Here is a 19,819-nt window from a genome sequence, read left to right on the forward strand (position 1 = left end):
AATAAAAATTTTGGTAAAATGTTCATTTTTACTGCCGCTATTCTACCCAGCAAGGACAAATGCAATTTTTCCCACCTTTTCAACTCCAACTGTATACTATGCCAAAGTGGTTCATAATTATGCTTATATAATTTCCCATTTGAGATTAAAATATTAACTCCAAGATATTTAACTTTTTTAACTACCTCACATCTTAGCATCGCCCCCAGTTCTTCCTTCTGTTTGATAGTCATATTTATAGCTAATATTTTGGTTTTTCCTAGATTTATTTTAAATCCCGAGACTTGACCATATTGATTGATCGTGTTCAATAATACCCTACTAGATTCCTGCGGTTGTTCCAATATTATGACCAGATCATCCGCAAATGCACGGACTTTATATTCTTGCTGTCTAATTTTAATCCCTTTTAGACCGCCCAAGCCCCGTATCTTATTCAACAGTATTTCCAAAGTTATAATAAACAATAATGGGGACAGAGGACAGCCCTGTCTTGTACCTTTTTCAATTTGAAAGGAGTCTGTCAGACTTCCATTGACAATGATCTGGGCTGTTTGCTGCTGATATATTGCACCAATTGACCGTAAAAAGCCATCTCCTATCTACATTTTTTGCAATGTCTTCAGCAGGAATTGCCAATTAACTCGATCAAAGGCTTTCTCCGCATCCAAAAATATGAATGCGGCCGGGATTTGATTGTTCTTTCCCAGGTATTCTAAAGCGTTAATAATTAATCTAACGTTGTTCTTCATCTGTCTGCCCTGTATAAAACCAGTTTGATCGCTATGTATCAATTGTTGAATTACCACCATTAGCCTATTTGCTAATATTTTAGTAAAATTTTTATAATCTACATTGAGTAATGAAATAGGTCTATAATTTTTTGGTTGGGTAAGGTCTTGGTCTTCTTTGGGTATCAACGATATGAACGCAGTCTTCCACGAAGGGGGCACTTTCCCTCCCGATTGAATTTTATTGAATAGTTCTCTGAGGGGTTCTACCATTTCTAACTGTAAATTTTTATAATAAACAGCTGTTAAACCATCTGTGCCTGGTGCTTTCCCTAACTTTAATTGTTTAATTGCCTGCAAAATTTCCCCAGAGGTTATAGGTTGATTCAGCTTATGCCTATGTTCTTCTCTAACTAGGGGAATTTTCTCTTTATCTAGGTATTTGTCTATATCTACGTCCTTAATTTTGTCCCCTTTATACAACTCTGTAAAAAATTCCCGAAATACCTTTTGAATCTCTTCCTGTTGAAACACTTCCTTCCCTCTGTAACACAATTTGGATACATTTCGAGCTTTCCTTTTTTTTCTAATCTGATAAGCCAGCCACCTACCAGGTTTATTTGCATTGCAGAAAGTATTATGTTTAGCATATAATAAACTGGTGGCTACCTGGTCAGAGATCAGCATATCAAACTGAGATTTTAATATAGCAATTGTTTCCCTAATCTTTGTATCTCCTGGATTCAATGTTAATTATGACTCTTTCCCTTTAATTTCCTCTTCCAATTCTTTTCGTTTTTGCCCTTGTTTGTGTCTATGTATTTTGTTTATATTCATTAATACTCCTCTCATATACGCTTTGCTTGCATCCCATACATATTCCATAGATGTACCCTTATTCATATTGAGAACAAAATATTCAGATAACAATTTTTTACAATCATTAACATAATTTTCATATCTAAATAAGTTTTCATTCAACCTCCAGGACCTTCTTGCCTGGGCTACCCTTCCCAATTCCATCCAGACTGGATTATGATCTGAAAGAACTCTCACCATAATCTTTGTCTTCTTCACCCTGCAAAGTAAATCATTTGTAATTAGTATAAAATCAATCCTTGAAAGAGATTGATGTCTGTTGGAAAAAAAGGTAAAGTCATATTCTTCTGCATGCCTCTCGCGCCAAACGTCTCGCAATTCAAAGTCGTCCAGCATGTCAAAAAAGGGTTTGGGTAACTTAGCTCGGAATTTGGTGTTCGGGCGAGATGTCTTCTTATCTCTTTTGGTGTCGATCACGCCATTCCAGTCACCCATTAATATACAAGACTCAAAGTCCCACTGTACTAATTTAGCATGGAGATTTCTATAAAATCCATCTTGTTGTTGGTTAGGAGCATAAATTCCCAAAAGTAACGTCTTTTTCCCTTCTAAGATTAAGTCTAATGCAATATATCTTCCAAAGGGATCTGCTTCAATTAGCTCAGCTTTAATGTCTTTCCTTAAGTATACTACTATGCCGTTTTTCTTTTCCATGGCTGAGGTCGCAAAATGTTGGCCCAGTTTGGGATTAAACAAATATTTTTGATCGGTTGATTTGATATGAGTTTCTTGCAAACAAATTATGTCATTCTTAAACTGTTTGAGATAATGAAATATTTTCTTTCTTTTCTGTGGGGAGTTCAGTCCGTTAACATTCCATGTCAAAATCTTAGTTGTCATTTTTGGTTGCCTGAAGCTTTTTTAGAGCCTCCCGCAAGGCCTGTCTCACCTTTGGTTTGGCTCCTCCCACAGCTTCTGAGCTTGTTGCAGTAGCTCCTTGATCAGTGGCCAGCAATTGTTGAGATTGTTGCATGGTAGTTTGTTTATCCGTTTGTCTGGTGGTCATACGGTTGGATCTTTTTTCCTTGACTCCTTGCCCTTCCGGGAGAGGGAGATGATACATTTTATCTGATGGTTGTGTGGTTTGCTGTTTATCTTGTTCGTCTCGTGGTTTTTCACCATATCCCGAAGATTCAGGGTATCCCATCTTCAGAATCTTATGATAGAAATCACGAGCTTTCCATACAGAACTGAGACGATATCTTTGTTTGTCCATTGTAACTATAATACCGAATGGGGCATCCCATCTGTACTGTATCTGACACTTTCTGAGCTCTTCCACCAGAAAAGCATAATCTCTTCTGGCTCTTAGCATCTGAGGTGGTATTTCTTTCAAAACAATCAGATCCTGTCTACCAATTTGAAGCTTAGTATTATAAGACTCTTGTAATATCATATTTCTAGATTCTCTTGTAACAAAGTATATTACCACATCTCGGGGAAGTTGCCTTTGTTTTACCGCCCACGAGTTAACACGAAAAGTCTTGTCAATCTGCCAATCAAAATTGGATCCCGGTTTTCCCACCAGACGGTCAAAAGCTTCAGAAAACATTTGCTTTAAGTTCTCCTGCTTTTCTTCACGCAGCCCCCTCACTCTTAATGCAAGTTCCATCTGCTTATACTGTATCATAATAATTTGTTTTTCAGCATTATCAATTTTTTGTTCCACCACTTCAGTTTTGGATATCAGGTTAGTTTTAGCTTCATTGAGAATTTCTAAATTATCTTCCATTCCAGAAATATATTCTGTTATCACATTTACAATTCCCATCATATTATCATTCATTTTAGTGACCCTAGTATCGAATTTGTCATATAGAACTTCCATCTCATTCCTTATTTCATCTTTGAACTCTCTAAGCATTTCTAGATTCTGTTCTCTGGATTCTCTAAACATTTCTAAGTTCTGTTCTCTGGATTCTTTGAACATTTCCAAGAAAAATTCTTTTGTTAGTACGTCTCCACTAGGGGGCATAGATGGTGGGGGCTGCAACTTTGTGCCAGGTATGGGAGACGTTTTTGGAGGTAATTTCACAGAGGTTGATTTGGATGCCATTATATTTTGGTTTTAATTATTTATTCTAAATTGCTAATCCACTGTGCTGTTTGGAGAAAAAGAAATTCCTCCCCCCCCCCTTTTTTTTTTTACAAAGGGTTTTACAGAGGGTTTCAAAAGAGAAAGTCCGTTTGGAATGTTTGGAATGTCTCTGTATCAACAACAAAGAATCTTTGAAGGCTTTAAGGGAGTAGGTCTGGCAGGGTTCCAGAATCTGCCAATACTGATCTGGTTTTAATTATAAGATTATAAGAAGTTATTCTTTTGATTCTGTACCAGGAAGCCGGAGATAACAAATGCAGAAACTGTAAACGCCATTTTGAAGACAATTAAACAAAAGAGATTTTTATAACATTGAAGCTGGTATTTCAGATAGAGAAAAATTTTAAAGTTCACAAGTTTGGTCTTTGCTCGTATTGATTTTCAATAGTCTGTTTTCTAAAGATTGTCCTAAGGGGGAGGGGTTCCTGTCTTGTGCTGTGAATAACAGCTAAGAAGTTCAGGTCGGAGTTGGCATGCGCTCCTGTGAGAGCCTCTGCATAGCGCCGGGAAGCCACGGAGAAGCTTCGCTCCGCTTCTTACCCAGCCTTCCCCCAGAGGCGATCCGGGACTTCCAGCGGCGGAGCCTGGAGAAGCAGGCCGGGACGGCGGGGCACTTTGCATTGCGGGAGCCACCAAGCACCCAGGTCTGCAGCAAAGAGCCAGCCTCCTCCTTCTCGCCCACTCCTCTCTCCTCTGAAGCACGCCCCGCTCAACGTAAGCGAGCTCAAGAAGACATGATTCGCTGCTTGCAGATCAGGAGGCGGGAGAATTAGTGCCTCTTTCCCATCTGAACTTCTTTGCCTTTTAACTCTTTCTTAACTTTTAGAAGGCGAAAAATTCCTTATGGAAAAGAGGCCCCGAGTTCTCTCGCCTCCTGCTTTGGTTAACACTAAGCAGACACCAAGCCACTGTGACCTGGAATCTGGTAGCAACTATCTTGGCTTTAATTATTTAAAAAAATATATTTAAATTTCTTTCTTTTTCCTGAGGAGACTGGTGAGGTTTTGCCTCCCTTGCCTCTAGTGACTGCACGTCCCTGGCAGTGGGATACCACAAGGATCCGTCTTAGGCCTGGTACTCATCAATATCTTCATAAATGACTTAGATGAGGGAATAGAAGGGGAACTCATCAAATTTGCAGATGATACTAAGCTGGCAGGAACAGCCAACAACCCAGAGTGAAGCTCACGATCCAAAAAGATCATGACAGACTTGAACAATGGGCCCTATACAACAAAATAAAATTTAATGTGAAGAAAAGCAAAGTTTTACACTTAGGAAAAACCAAAGATACATGTACAGATTAGGCGAAACCTGGCTCAAAAAAAGTAACTGTGAGAGGGACCTTGGAGTCCTAGTGGAAGATTAATTAAATATGAGCCAACTGTGTGTGGTAGCAGCCAAAAAAACTAATACAATCCTTGGCTTTACAAAGGCAGAGAATCAAAACCACATGAAGTATTAGTACCACGTTATATAAACTTAATAAGACCACACTTAAAATACTGCATACAGTTTTGGTTACCACGTGCCAAAAAAATATGTTGAAACTTTGAAAAAACTACAGAGAAGAGCAACTAAGTGGATAAAAGGCCTGTAGACTAAAACAAATGAAGAAGGATTGGGTATGGCTAGTCTAGGGAAAAGAAGGACTAAAAGTGACATCGTACTGTAGCTATATTCTAGTATTTGAGGGGCTGCCACAAAGAAGAGGGTGTCAACTTATTTTGCAAAGCACCAGAAGGCAAGAGAAGAAACAATGGATGGAAACTAATCAAGGAGAGAAGCAACATGGAATTAAGGAGAAACCTCCTAACAGTGACAACAATTAACTAATGGAACAGCTTGCCTTCAGAAGTTGTAGGTGTTTCACAACCGGAGGTTTTTAAGAAGAGACTGGGTAGTCCCTTGTCTGAAATGGTATAGGGTTTCCTGCTTGAGCAGGGGTTGGACTAGAAGACCTCCAAGATCCCTTCCTGCTGTATTTTGACTGGCTGATCTGTTAAAGAATTCTAGGAACTGCCATGTTTCATTTTATATTTTCTAAAATTAATGTTCATATTCTTGTGTCTCCCACCAATATGATGTAAAATACTAGAAATGACTATCTTTTGAGTGGGATAGACAGTTCTTGTCTGTTCCTTATTTTGCCAACCCATTCTGGTACCAGGCTGTTTGCTTTTGCACCTACGAGAATTTATTCTCATAGCTTGTTCCTATTGTTGCTGCCTATCAAGGGCCTGTTGAGTTCTAATGTAATCCTGCACAATGTTTGCAAATCTCCCCTAATTTTATGTTATTTTCAAACTTGAGAACCATTTCTAACCGTTCATCCAAGTGCTATAACTTCATTCAACATTACAAGTTGAGACAGACTTATGATATCATAAGGCCTTGAAGGAGGATCTGTCTCCCACAGCATCTGCCCAGCCAGTTTGATCCTGCAGGGTTAGGGTGTTCCATTTTCATTCAATGAAACAAAGCCATCTGTCAGGACCCAAGAAGCATACCTTCTCTGTATCAGCAATTGTCCCTGGAATGAGGTTACTCCCAATATCCAGATGGCACCCACTCTGCTTTTGGCAGAGCTTTGAAAGAGCTGACCTTTTACTCAGACCTTCCAGGAGGGAGAAAAACCCCTTACTGCATTGTGTTTGCTTTATTTTTGTGTTTTATAAATTTACCATATTTTTTTGGAGTATAAGATGCACTGGAGTATAAGATGCATCTGAATATAAGACGCATCTGAGTATATTTTGAAGAGGCAAATTAGAAAAAAAAAGTTTTTGCACTCTGCAGACCTCCCAAAAATGGGCCAGTTTTTTGTCAAAAAAAGGGCATGCATAGCCTTTAGGAGGCTTATAGAGTGCTCCTGGGGATGGGGGAGGCACAAAACAGGCCATTTTTGGTCATTTCTGTCCTCCCCAGTGCCCAGGAGCCCTCAGGAAGCCTAAAGGCTATGCACGGCCATTTTGGTGAAGGGGGCAGGGTTTCGGCAGGCAAAAAATGCTGTATTCAGTGTATAAGACACACCCAGATTTTCACAATTTACTTATATGTTCCAGATCTTCTTTTGTGATACATAGAGGTCCTCTGATTTTTTCAGTACTAAACATCGCAACATTAACACTAATTCTTTGGAAATTCTCTAATCACAATAGTTCTTTTGCTGCTGTTTTATGTCTTTATAAATACACATTCATACATCCCTGTAATGGATTTTAAAGATGTCTATCAAGAGCAAGTGAAGAAAAAAATAAAATAAAAATTAGGGCATTCAGTCTATTGGTTGCAGGACTCAAAATAAATTGTAGAGAAAATATGCCTTAGAAAAGATATACTTATAGCAGCAGTATTTTCTAAAATTGGCAACAACCAATTGTGTAAACTTCAACTCCCAGAATTCCCTGCAATGCCCATGCTATCAGTGGAAGTTAAAGTCTAAATATCTGGAGGCTGCTTTGCTTGGGAAATAGTGGTTTAACGAATCATGAAATATTTTCATTCACCATATTTGACACGTCTGTGTGTGTGTGTGTGTGTGTGTGTGTGTGTGTGTGTGTGTCTGTATGTCTGTGTGTTGCCTGGGGTTCGTCAGCTTCCACCTTGTGATCTTCAGTTATGGGCCTTGTCTTTTCAACAGCATAATATTGTTCCTTGGTCTTGATATCTAGTAATCCAGAGGCGATATTCAGCAGGTTCTGACCAGTTCTGGAGAACTGGAAGTGGAAATTTTGAGTAGTTCGGAGAACCAGTAAATACCACCTCTGACTGCCCCCACCCCCATCTATTATATGCCTCCCAGGTCCCAGCTGATCTGGAGGAAATTGGGAATTTGCAGTAACCTTCCCCTGCCATGCCCACCAAGCCACGCCCACAGTAAAAAATCTTGAATTCCACAATTATAGTAACCATTCCAGACTGATCGACACATAGTTGAATCGCACTATGCACATAATATCAGGTACAATAACTCCCACTTTCTGTTCATCTGTTTTGAGCCATATTCCTCCACCACATCTATGAAGGCAAAACTCTCAACTGCAAGAGTATAAGAAAATAATTAATAATAGTCACCTGCCAATAAATGCAGATACTACTGATGCTCTAAACAACATAGTTTGCTCTAAACATTGATGTATTAGGACAGTCAGAAATTCTCTAGATAACAACTTCAGTCTGCTTCAGGCCTCGATGCAAGAATGCTCCTCTATTGCTCTTCCCTGCTTGTGTGTGTGTGTGTGTGTGTGTGTGTGTGTGTGTATGCATGCATGCATGCATGTGTGTGTGTATATATATATATATATATATATATATATATATATATATATGTATGTATGTATGTATGTATGTATGTATGTATGTATGTATGTATGTATGTACTTAAAGTCATGGCTAGCTGATGAGAGCTAAATAGCTTGAAATAGATCTATACTAGTCTCCCTTTATTTATTCATCAGCATAAATATAACATATATATGTATGTATATATGTCTGTCATACATACATACATACACACACACACACACACACACACACACACACACACACACACACACATACATACACCAGAGGTGGGTTCCTACCAGTTCGCATCAGTTCGGTAGAACCGGTTCGTCAAATCTACCGAACCGGTTAGAAGACGTTCCACCAGTGGACCCAGAAAGCAGGCCACACCTACAGAAGAGGTTCCAAAAATTTTTGAAACCCACCACGGATATAGACACACACGGATAAATCAGTAAGTATTTCCAATAAGATGGTAGTGGTGGTCATGTTCGTATTCAGGAAAATTAGGCATTTTACTTGACACTACTGTCAAAATTTGATTTAGCTAGAATTGTTTGGTTATTGCAATGAGCTTGTACCTATTTCGCATAGAAGTTCAAATTTAGAATGTTTATCGTCTGATCATTTGAACATTAAAAATGAGGAAGAAATCATTGTTGGCTAACTGCTGGATCCTACTGCCCAATCATAGGAAACTCCTATATGCTGAAGCCTCTTAGCCTAAGGGCAAGTTATTTGCTCAGTGGCTTTTAAAAGATGTCAGCAAAATGACAAAAACATCACTGTTGGTTACAATTCATTTCAAAGAACCTAAAGGATTTGGGAGAAAATAGGTCACATGCACTTCATCTCACGTCACATGTTTCCTATCGAGAGGCCAATGAGGTTTTTAGACCTCTATACATTTGAACAAGATAATTTTATCCATTCACATTTTCATCTTTTCTCAATATGAAAAGAGTGACCATCTGTTTGAAACCCACATCAGTCTAAATAATTTCTAAAGCAGCTTTTCCATTTGGAGGTAAGAAGATTGCATATACTGTTTTGATAGAATATGGTGGTTGTTGATGCCTCTCTTAAAAAGAGTGAAATATGCCTCTTATTAGGGAGTATGAAAAGATGAATCCTAAATTCTTCTAAAAAGTATTCTAAATATTTTTTTCAAAATTTTAATGGCAGGAAATTTAAAACAAGGTATATTTAAAAGAAAACAGGAAAGAATTAATTGAAATATTTTAAGTGAATAAATGTCATTCTTTCTACTTGTATTTTGGTATAATAGTTTGCGTGTTCATGGATACCCACCTTTATATTCCTTCACACAATATAATAATATTATGATATGTTATGTTTAAATTAATGAGGGATAAAATACTTTCTCAACATGTTTTCATGTGTGATTAAATATAGTTAACCTAAACGTAGAAAGCATCATATTGTAAATTATATATCATTTATCAAACTGATAACAATAAGAAGTTATGAAACAAAATCTAAACAAAATCATAATAGAAAGCTACAATATATTGCTATATACATGTGGGGATTAATAGCATTTTACTTGTTCTCTAAATCTTCTTTATGGGATAAAGCATACCAGTTAGTACTAAAGGAGGCGCAGTTGCTTTTTAAAAATTGCCTGATAAAATCAAATTACATTTCAAAAACTACAGTTATGACATCAGTTTGATAATAGGCATTTGTTTTAATATCTCACAAGAACTACCTGAAAATCTGAAATGAGGGTAATGTTGATTTCAATGAATACGCAAATAATTTTCAAGTAATTGTTTTGTGAAGTGTGCTGGAAATTAATATATCAAATTTCAGTTACGTATTTTCTTTGACATTTTCTTTACTTCATTAATTTTCACTCATCATTTTTATTGTTACATAGTTATCTTAAATGAATTTAGCTGAATTTAGGTGAAATTTACATATGCAGCAGTTATATTATCAGAAGAATGTTAAACAAAGATTAAAATTGGTGACAAGTTTAACTTAATTTTTACTTAAATGACAAATTTAATAGAAATTGTAACATGGAAAGTATGATAGATAAATAGATTTTATATACTATCAAAATCATAATTTGATAATATAGATATTAATTTCTTTATACTATCAAAATCATAATTTGTTTTATCGGTTAAAGCCTTAATAAAGTTAAGATAGTTGATATTAAAATATCATATAACAAATTAATCTGAACCAAATATTATAAAGAAATGTGAAAATGCATATGCAAGCTGCATATGCTCATTCCCCTGTTTCAGTGAAACATAAGAATTATAAGATACACAAAATACAATACTAATTAATCTTATTAGTTCTTATTACCTAATAACTGGATTTAAGAATTTAGCATTACATTAATTATAAATATAAAGATTCCATTTCCCCCCAAATCAATTCTATATCTAAACTGTTTGAATGTTATTTGTTTCTTGGAACAAACTATACTCTTGTGGTTCTATAAAATTAGAGAAACATCTATTAAATTCCTGTGCCTTAATCTGGATTCAGATTGATTGAGATTAAAGTTTAATTCCTTGTCAGTATGGTTAAAATATCAGTTTAAAGAATATGTTAAATATCTGAGTGAAATATTAGAAACAACACTGGGTTTTATTTGTATGTGCTAGTGCAGAAATAAAATGAGAGGTTTCTTGAAGTTCAAACAGAAAATGGCATCCATATCTTATTCATCTAATATCATTTTTTTAAATAGAATAAAATAAAGATTGAACAGAGATAGAAATAGAACTATTTCCTATTGTCAAATCTGCTGGAACACCTAAAACTAATTCACATTATAATTGCAAAGGAAAATATGAAACTTTTTCATTCCTGATTATAATTACGTTAATGGCATTTTAGTTATTTTGCCAAAGAATCAATATCAGAACATGGCAGATAATTATAATAAAATAATCTCAAACATTTTACTATTCACGTTTTTTAAACTCTAAATACGATTTTGGTGTATAGTTTAAGCATATAGAGACATAGAAGATATGGAAATTATGTACTTATAAAACATCTCTATAAATAAACACTGGTGCACATTGATGGAGAACTCTGGAGATTAATCTGACAGGTAGAGTGCAGACATTTCATTCCAGATTTTGGAGGTGGATTGCATGAAGGGTAGGTATCTTAGAAATATCTAAAGGCATTCCCTGGTGTAGATAGCATTACACATATCTTTTAAGATGTAAAAAAAAATAGAAATCATTATAATTTTCATTTTATGTCTTAAATTAAAATAGTGATATGACAATCATATTCTCCCCCCTTCTCTGAATACATATGCACACATGCACCATGCCCACATATGCCCAAATTTGTCTTTAGACAAAGATGAATTTTCACTTCTAGGTCACAGAACCTACAAACTGTTAATAATAAGAGTCCTTATATATTCATATGGAGTGATGTTGGTGGGTATTCTGAGTAGCCCTAGAACTGGTTGCTTTAAGTTGGCTATGTTGAAGATGGCTAGGAATGACTGCCTTGTCCAGACAAGGAGGATTCTTTCAGCCAAGAAGGGAATTAGGCAAATGTTCCTGAGAATAGTCCCTGTCATCCACTCTCCTGAGCTTCAGTTTCTTAGTTTTTGATTTCTTTTTAAAAAAAACAACAATGAAATCTCAGGATTTCCTCTGGATCCCGGGAGTAGAGTAAGTTGTTTATCACCTCTCTCAGAAATTATCATTCTTCTTGCTGATGTAGCACTGCTGGAACATTCCACGTATTTCATATCCATTGATTAGTTGGTGTTTCTTCTGATGCCCCAGCATGCAGGTCAGTATGCAGACCTCAGGCACAGGTCTGAGCAAGCAGCTTAAAGCAAAGGGATGCATTTGATAATGAAAGATGAATTCATGGCAAACATGGATTCCCAGCAAAAAAATTAAACCCCGATTCTAGCAGATCAAGTGAGTCTTTTAGTCATGACCAGCACCATTTTTAAAAAAAAAATGTTATCTAGACAGGGCTTACAGTTTACTCCATGTTCTAAGACACACACAAGTTCAAATGGTTTGTGCAGGGTGAATGTAGTTTGTCCAGACGCTCACAGAAAATTCCATTTTAGACACAAATCAAATAGTAACAAATACACACACAATTATATCTGGAAACAAAATTACATTATCAGTTGACTGAATCTTCATTGTTCTTTACTCTATAGGTACATAATTCAGTGAATCAATGGCACAGTGATTTTCTTCAGCCAACCGATACATGCTTTCTTATTTTATGCATATTTCTGTGTCTTATTGAAACATATATACAATCCTACACAAAATGAAACTCTCTAAAATGAATGGTAGCTAAGCAGAATTAATTGTGCTTGGGATAACTCCTAAAGAGCAGGTTATTTTAAAACTCAAAGACTCACTAGGATTTTAATTCAGCTTGAGACTTAGGTGAAGTGATAGATGACACTTTCAGAGATGGCTATGAAGGCCAAATATTTAAAAGGTACATACTGATTACTGAGGTATGTTAAAATCTGGAATTTATCTAAATATCAATATGATTTAGGTGTCATAAATACAAACACATACCCCAAATTCACTTCATCAATATAATCTAGAAAAAATATTAGGTCTTGTTTTCCTACTTCAAACTAGTCAAAGATCTGCCTTGTACCATTCTCTGATATTAAAGACTTGTTGTTAGTTTTGTATATACCTTTTCTCCAAAGTTTAAAACAACTTAACTGGATATCTTCATTTTATCCCCATAACGTGATGAGCCAGTTTGGTCAAGTGGGTTAATGCACCAAGCAAGAAAGTAGGAGACCATGAGTTCAAGTCCTTCCTTAGCAATGAAAACCAGCTGGGTGACTTTGGGCCAGTCATTCTCTCTCAACCCAATCTATCTGATAGCATTGTTGTTGTGGGGAAAATAGGAGGAGGAAGGTGTGTTGAATATGTTCACCACCTTGAGTTATTTGTAAAAAATAATGAAGACATTAAATAACAACAATCATATGAATTGACAAGGAAACATAGTATGCCTGAGGGTAGACTAGCACCTAGGTCTGCCCAATCTTTGTCTAACACCACTCTGGCTTATTGACAACTTTAATTTATAGCAAGAAGAAGGAGACAGAATATGTGTGCTAGTCCTACTGGCCTTGCCTCCTATTGTGGTTCTGGAAGCTATTTCAAAACATAGAAGAAATGTGTTTAGTTTGCATTTGAAGGAGATAATTTGAGGCAATACATGAGCAAAAACTTAGTGATCATTCAAAAATCATTTTTTTCTGGCATTTTTGATGTACACTAATTTATCTATTAAAATATCGGGTCTTTTCCCATGTAAGATTGAGATTGTCTTGGCAACATTTCGGCGAGGTCTCACTCGCCATCTTCAGGCTGGTGTTTTCGGCTTCATGTTTGTGTGAGTAAAGCGTGGTCAGAGCTGCCGTCTTTCTATAAATCTTGGTGGGGATGTGTGGAGTGCTGGCTTTGTTTCAGTAAGTGGATTGATTGGCTGTGTGATTGTATCATGATTGGTAGATTGGTGCTGATTGGTGCTTATTGGTGCTGGCTGTGTGTCCGTTGTTGTTTTGTGTTGTAACAGCCTGGGTGGTGGGTGGGACTCGTTTGTTAACCAGGGCTGGTTTCCAGATGTCTGGTAGGCGGGAGGTATCATCACGTTTGGTCATGTGTTAGGGTGTTTCTCTATTTCAATAGCTTCCATAATTATTCTCTTGTTGAAATGTTCAGTTTTGGAGATTAATTTCGTTCCTTCAAAATTAATTTCCTGTCCTGTAGCTTTAAGGTGCTGGAAAAGGGAGGAAGTTTTTTCTTTTTTCTTACTGCGTTCTTGTGTTCTGTGATGCATGCATTTATTCCCCTGTTCGTTTGTCCTATGTATGTTGCAGGGCAGATTTTGTATGGTATTTTGTAGACTCCTTGGTTTTCTAGCTGGATTTTGTCTTTGGGGTTTCTTAAGATAGATGTTGACTATTTTTTGGTCAATGTTGAAAGCTGTCTTGATATTGTGTTTGTGGAGAATTTTGCTGATTTTATCTGTAGTGCCTTTGATGTAAGGGAGGAGGGCGATGCCGTTGTCCTGTTCTGTGTCTCGGTTCTTGGGGGGGGGGGGAGTCTCCCTTTGGATTAGGTTTGTAATTGTTTTTCTTTGGAATCCGTTGGAGGTTAATTCGTTTCTGAGAGTGTGTAATTCAGTTTTCAGGTGGTCTTTGTCAGTTATAACAAATTTTGCCTCTAACATTATATATATATACTCTGTGTGTGTGTGTGTGTGTGTGTGTGTGTGTATACACACACACACACATACACATACATACATATATTTATCATATATGTATAAAATACACATATGAATGAAAGCAATATAAAATAGTGCATTGTGTTAAGGAAATTATTGGGAAAAGGAGATGTGTTAAAAATAAAATATAATTATTAAGGAAATAAACTTAAAACATTAAAAATTGCACATGAAAACATTTCCTGTAATAGCACATGACATATTTTCAAATCATCCAGGTCAGGTTACAATGATAATAATCTCTAAATGTTTTATGTTACCTATTGAGACTAAATTTACGTTGTGGTCATAAGTGGCATGGATTATTAAATAGAGAGCTATATCTTAATTACTTTCACAGAGCACATGCATTCAAATGCAACATTACATTTCAAAAGATTAAATACAAGGCAAATCTGCAAATGAAATGAGGCCATCGAGATTGCTTTGCTCTTGGACTGAGAGGATTTGAGAAACAGGACTAGATCAACAGATTGAAGATGGGGTTGATTATTCTATCGATGCTCTACCTAGGATTAAAGCAAGAGCCATGAATGATTTCAGAATGAATAAGAGAGACTCCCCGATGTGGAAGCCACTGATTGGCTGCACAATTATGTTCTGATAATATAAAGGCAATAGGGATTGTGTTACATATGAAATACAACTTGTTCAGCTGTCCTAGCAACACTTGCTGGGGTGCATAGGAAAAATGACACTCCATTTTGTATGTAGAAATTGCAGAGAAAATATGGATTTTTTACAGTGATCTGCAGCATGATCTGTGGCAGATTTTATACAAGGAATAATCACGAGTGCACTATCTTCACTGAAGGCAAACACAAAATGGGGGAGAGGCCTGGCAAAAGTACAAGTTGTTGCAATATTGGGAATCTGAAACGTATGACATGACAGTGTTCAAGATAAATTTCCATTCTGTTGGACCTCACAATAATCGATGGGCAGCTGGAGGGAGGGAATTGCAGCCCAAGGCTCTTGCTGTTCTAGGCACTGAGGAGGTCATAAAAATAAAATATACTCTTACATACAAACATACTTTCTTTTGAAATGTATTTGCTAGAATCCATATGTAGTCATGTGGAATCAATGGAACTTAGCCTGAATCCATTGCTATAACTATTAGAACATACTATAATCAAAGAACAGGAAAACAGTTTCTAAATGTATTTCAGATGCCTATCGCCTTACAGCTTGATCTGGGAGAGGGACATTCCCCTTCTCTGTTCTTGGCTCCCCTGCTCAGAATGTCCCATAGAAGTGCCATATCATGGCTCACTCTCAGTTGCTCCCAAGTGAACTGACTGTTCTGGTCTGTCATTAAGACTAATATGTTGTCCAGGTATTTCTTAAATCTTTTCTTTAATAGTTTTTACACAGTTCCATTGTGAGACATATTTAGCTTGGTCCAGGAACGTTTGGCATGGTTGTAGCTTTCTGGCATTGAAATTAGGGTTCATCAGATCTCAATTCCAAATTACGACTTCGCAGTTAGGACTCATCACTACAGTAGTATTATATGTAATAATTGAATTATAGTAGGGTTTATGATGAACAATGTTTTCTTTCTATTAAAAAAAATACAGTCTTCACATGCTGGTATTTAAGTAGCATTTCTAAGTATTGTACAAATATAGGCTACCTAGCGAGGTTTGACTCAGGTATATTCCTTTCAAAACAAATCACTGTGTATTCCAAATCAAGTTCCCCAATTCTGGCTGAAAGTATTGTATACAGATTAGACAAGATTCTATTACGAGACTTCAAGAACCCTTGGATCCAAAACAGATTACAGAATTTGTTTGGGTGAACCTCTGAATTCATAACACAACTTTTCATGAATAAATACAATTAAGATTAATGTCATGACTCTAGATAAGATACAAAGTGAAAGATGTCCTCACTTGTCTGCTGTGGTATATGCTTGTGCATTATTGTACAAAGAATATGTACAATATTAAGATGATTACAGCTCTTGCATTACTATTATTATAACTCTGTTTTTCTAAGTTTGCTGTTTTATGCTATCTTGCAAAGGCAACAATAATAATAATTGTGCTAGTGGACAGCTTTCAGATGTTTGCTTTAATGGGACTCTATCTTCCTTTTGCCTTGTCCAATTTTTTGGTAATGACTTTCATAGTACTGTTGAAAGAAATGTCCTTCTGGGTTCGGCTCCAAGTGGGGAAAAAGACAATGGAGACATGGAGGCTGCTTGGAAATGGTGGACAGGACCACATGGCTTGAGTCCTAAACAGAAAAGGTGATCACATGCTTCAATGTTGGGTGGAGAAGAAGAGGAGGGGCTTGCTGGGCTTTTTATAATCTGTTCAGCCCCACCTCTGTTTCCTGTTCCTGTGTAAGAAATGTATTCTGATTAGTTGTCAGACTCCCATGGGGCCACAGGGGCAACTCTCTAGTCTGTGTTTTGAATCCAGGTTTGGTTGAGTTCTCAGATGCCATGTGGTGAGTATTGGCTTGGGCATCTTAATGGCCCATTGACAAAGGGGGATGGGCAGGAAGCTACAGGGAGTTACTTTGTCTTTAAACATGTTTCTCCCTTTTCACATTTAGGGAAATGTAATATTCTGCCTTTTCAATATTTCCTAGGATATTTCATTTTTCTGGGAGATGGTTGGGTGATAACTTTATACAGTACTATAAACACTCCTCTTCCAGGACGGAGGGATTGCCTTGATTTGTCCCCTTCCCCTTAACATTGACTTTTGAGAGAGACGAGTCCTTATAGGGCACAACAACAGCAATAATGGTAATAATAATTTTAAAACAACAAGGAACATTAAATAGTGTAACATTGCTTATTAGTGACAGTACCTTTAAGGCCACACCAACGTTTTCTCCTTTTGAGGAGCTGAAACAAAAGCATTACCTTTACTTGAAAATCAGTAAGTAAAAGGAATTTACTTTTTACCTTAGTCAAACACACAAACATTGATTAACAGGATGGAATATGGCATTTGGTGTTCATAAAATCATAATACAACTCAAACTTCAGTCTCCCATAATGTGTAATGGGTGATCAGGCACAGAATTTATTGGCAAGGATATGAGATTCAAATAGCTTGAGAGGGTACCAATATACATAAGTGGAGTTAGCATAAAAACTTCTGATACAAAAAGACAAATTTTTAACTAACCCCTAAGCTTACATAGAAGGCATCCTTCAGTTTTAGGATATTTCTTAGCTTCTCTCTTAATTAAGACATGTACCACATTTAATTAAAAACATGAATCAGAATAAATCTTGAATTGTAAGTTGATAAATGGGTTCAGAATGCCTGGTTCCTGGCCTGACACCTCATCTCCCTTCTACGGTGGCCTTAGAATGGAAAAAACCTAAATCTCACAGGACAGACAACCTGCTGACAATTGGCTCAGTAGAAAGCAGTACTGCCCAGACAGACATAATTTAAAACAACATTTTCTCCACTACAACAATAGCAATTTTATTTGCAATTTAAAAAATGAATAATATAATGGTTTCTTTTCAATTGGGGGGATTATAATAGTAATCTACTCAGTTTCTGCTGAAGAAACTCCACCCATTTTATTTTCTTGCATTGGAATGAGATAAGAAGTTTGAAAGAAGGCTGCCCTTTTTAAAGATAAAATTCAGAATCAAACTAGATTTGAGGGAGTAACAATTCTACTTGCTTTTTTTTAGCCCTATAAAGAAACCCTTGAGAGCCTGAATGTTCATTTGAGACCATTCTTATACATCATGTCTTAACTAAAATGCATCCGAATAAGACCCAAATCTTGAAATGGCATACTCAGAATATACCTAGAGCAGATCAAAACATATTTCCAACATTTTCCAACCCTTTTGAATATTTACAGTGATACAAATAAATTGAGCTCCTTCAGACAACTGGAACCATTTAGTTTGGAACCTGGAATATGCCAATAGTCCTGCTCAACTTGGAATGATCTAGCACCTGGGTTCCACGCAATGCTAAATTAGAAGATTTAGAAATCTAAACTTTATCTCTCCTATTGACTGTCATAAGTAATTCCCAGGTGTTTTACAATTCTTCTTTTGCTGTTAGTCAGATTAGATTAGATTTGCAACCTTAGAGGATCACATATCAATACCTCACTTCCATTTGGGCTAATATAGAATGAAAATAAAACAAAGAAAGCACAGTTTATGTATAGCCCATTTCTGGGTAGCGAGATTATACCTAACATGCTGTGATAAGTTTCACTTGGTGGTGAACATATGTGGAAAATTTTGAAAAGCATGAATCAAAAGTTTCCCTTATTTGAGTGATAAAACGTGTGAACTATTGGAAGAAATTTGAATGACTGCTTTTCCAAAATGGATATGATAATTCTTCCCTATGATATAAGGCCAGTAGATCATTATAAGCAATTATGGAAGCGCAAACTCTATTTTGCCCTCTTGTTATTTAATAATTATATTAATTTGCACATCAAAGTCTTAACAAATATCCTCCCTGCTGCCCAGTTTGCCTAAGAACTTGCTCCCTGAAGATTGACATGCGGATGATTTATAACGTTTATTGAACTAAGGAAAGTCTTGCAAACGTTCAGTATTAAGGAAGAAATGTTCATCATCAAAAAAAAAAGAAACATACAAATTAATAGAATATTAAATATCCATTAAATTAAATCTAGACACATAATCTATATTATGAATCCGAAAATAGAATACAGGTCATGGCATGTTGCTGTATGAAAAGGAATTTAATGTCTGATTCAAATCACCTCATTAATATATATTGTCAATATGAAGATTTGAAAAACAATTACAAATTTGTTGAAGCAATTTAAATTCAGGAGAGGTAGATATTGATCATCCAGTCTGACAATTATTTAAAAAAAAAAACCTCTGCATCTGATATTTCTTTTTTAACAATCAATGTAGACTTTCTTCTGATCAAAGTTGGAACTGCTTTTGCATGTTTATAGTTATTAATTTTCATACACGATTCTCACGTGAGCTTTTGGTAAAGGTTAAGGAGACAATGAATCTCTTGCAAAAAGTACAATTTCATTTCTGATTGATCTTCATATTTTTGTCAGTACTTGTCTACATATAGTTTGAAACCTCAAGGTTACAAAGGAGACTGTCATTGAATATTATCAATTTTAAAACAATGAGCAAGAAGAAAGAAAAATAAATCCATTCATGCTCTAGCAAAATATCAGTCCCACCTTCCCCAACAAGTGAGAACAGTAGGATAAGAAACTTTAAATATAGTTAAAAATAAAATTTAAGCATTCTGATGAGCACTAGTCAAAGATTCTGCAGTACATATTTAATGCTCCCTGTGCTTAATATTTGCGTAATTATGAATGTACGTATTACATGAATCAGCAGGAAGAAGAAGAAAAATTATGATTCATTAAAGTATATTATTCAAGTGAGGGCACATTTAGAACAAAAGCAATACAGAAAGTCCTTGATTTATGAGCATTCATTTAGCAACCATTCAAAGTTATGATGGTGCTGAAAAAGTGA

The 19,819-nt window shown here is 36.1% G+C and overlaps 1 protein-coding gene across 23 annotated transcripts in view; it reads left to right on the forward strand.

The window, feature by feature from the left end:
- Positions 1–8,884: 8,884 nt before the first annotated feature.
- LOC148045565 (poly(rC)-binding protein 3) overlaps positions 8,885–19,819 on the forward strand; it is a 62,712-nt gene continuing 51,777 nt past the window's right edge. For 22 of the 23 annotated variants that reach the window (XM_087716599.1, XM_087716603.1, XM_087716600.1 and 19 more), the window contains exon 1: positions 8,894–9,022. The gene's annotated coding sequence lies outside the window, so the exon portion shown is untranslated. Of the gene's footprint in view, positions 9,023–19,819 lie in introns of all 23 variants that reach the window. The other variant, XM_087716622.1, reaches the window with a different exon arrangement.

Source organism: Thamnophis sirtalis, unplaced genomic scaffold (genome assembly GCF_051295495.1).
Source record: "Thamnophis sirtalis isolate CommonGarterSnake01/CBP01778 unplaced genomic scaffold, rThaSir2_p1.2 scaffold_5, whole genome shotgun sequence".
Classification (NCBI taxonomy): Eukaryota; Metazoa; Chordata; class Lepidosauria; order Squamata; family Natricidae; genus Thamnophis; species Thamnophis sirtalis.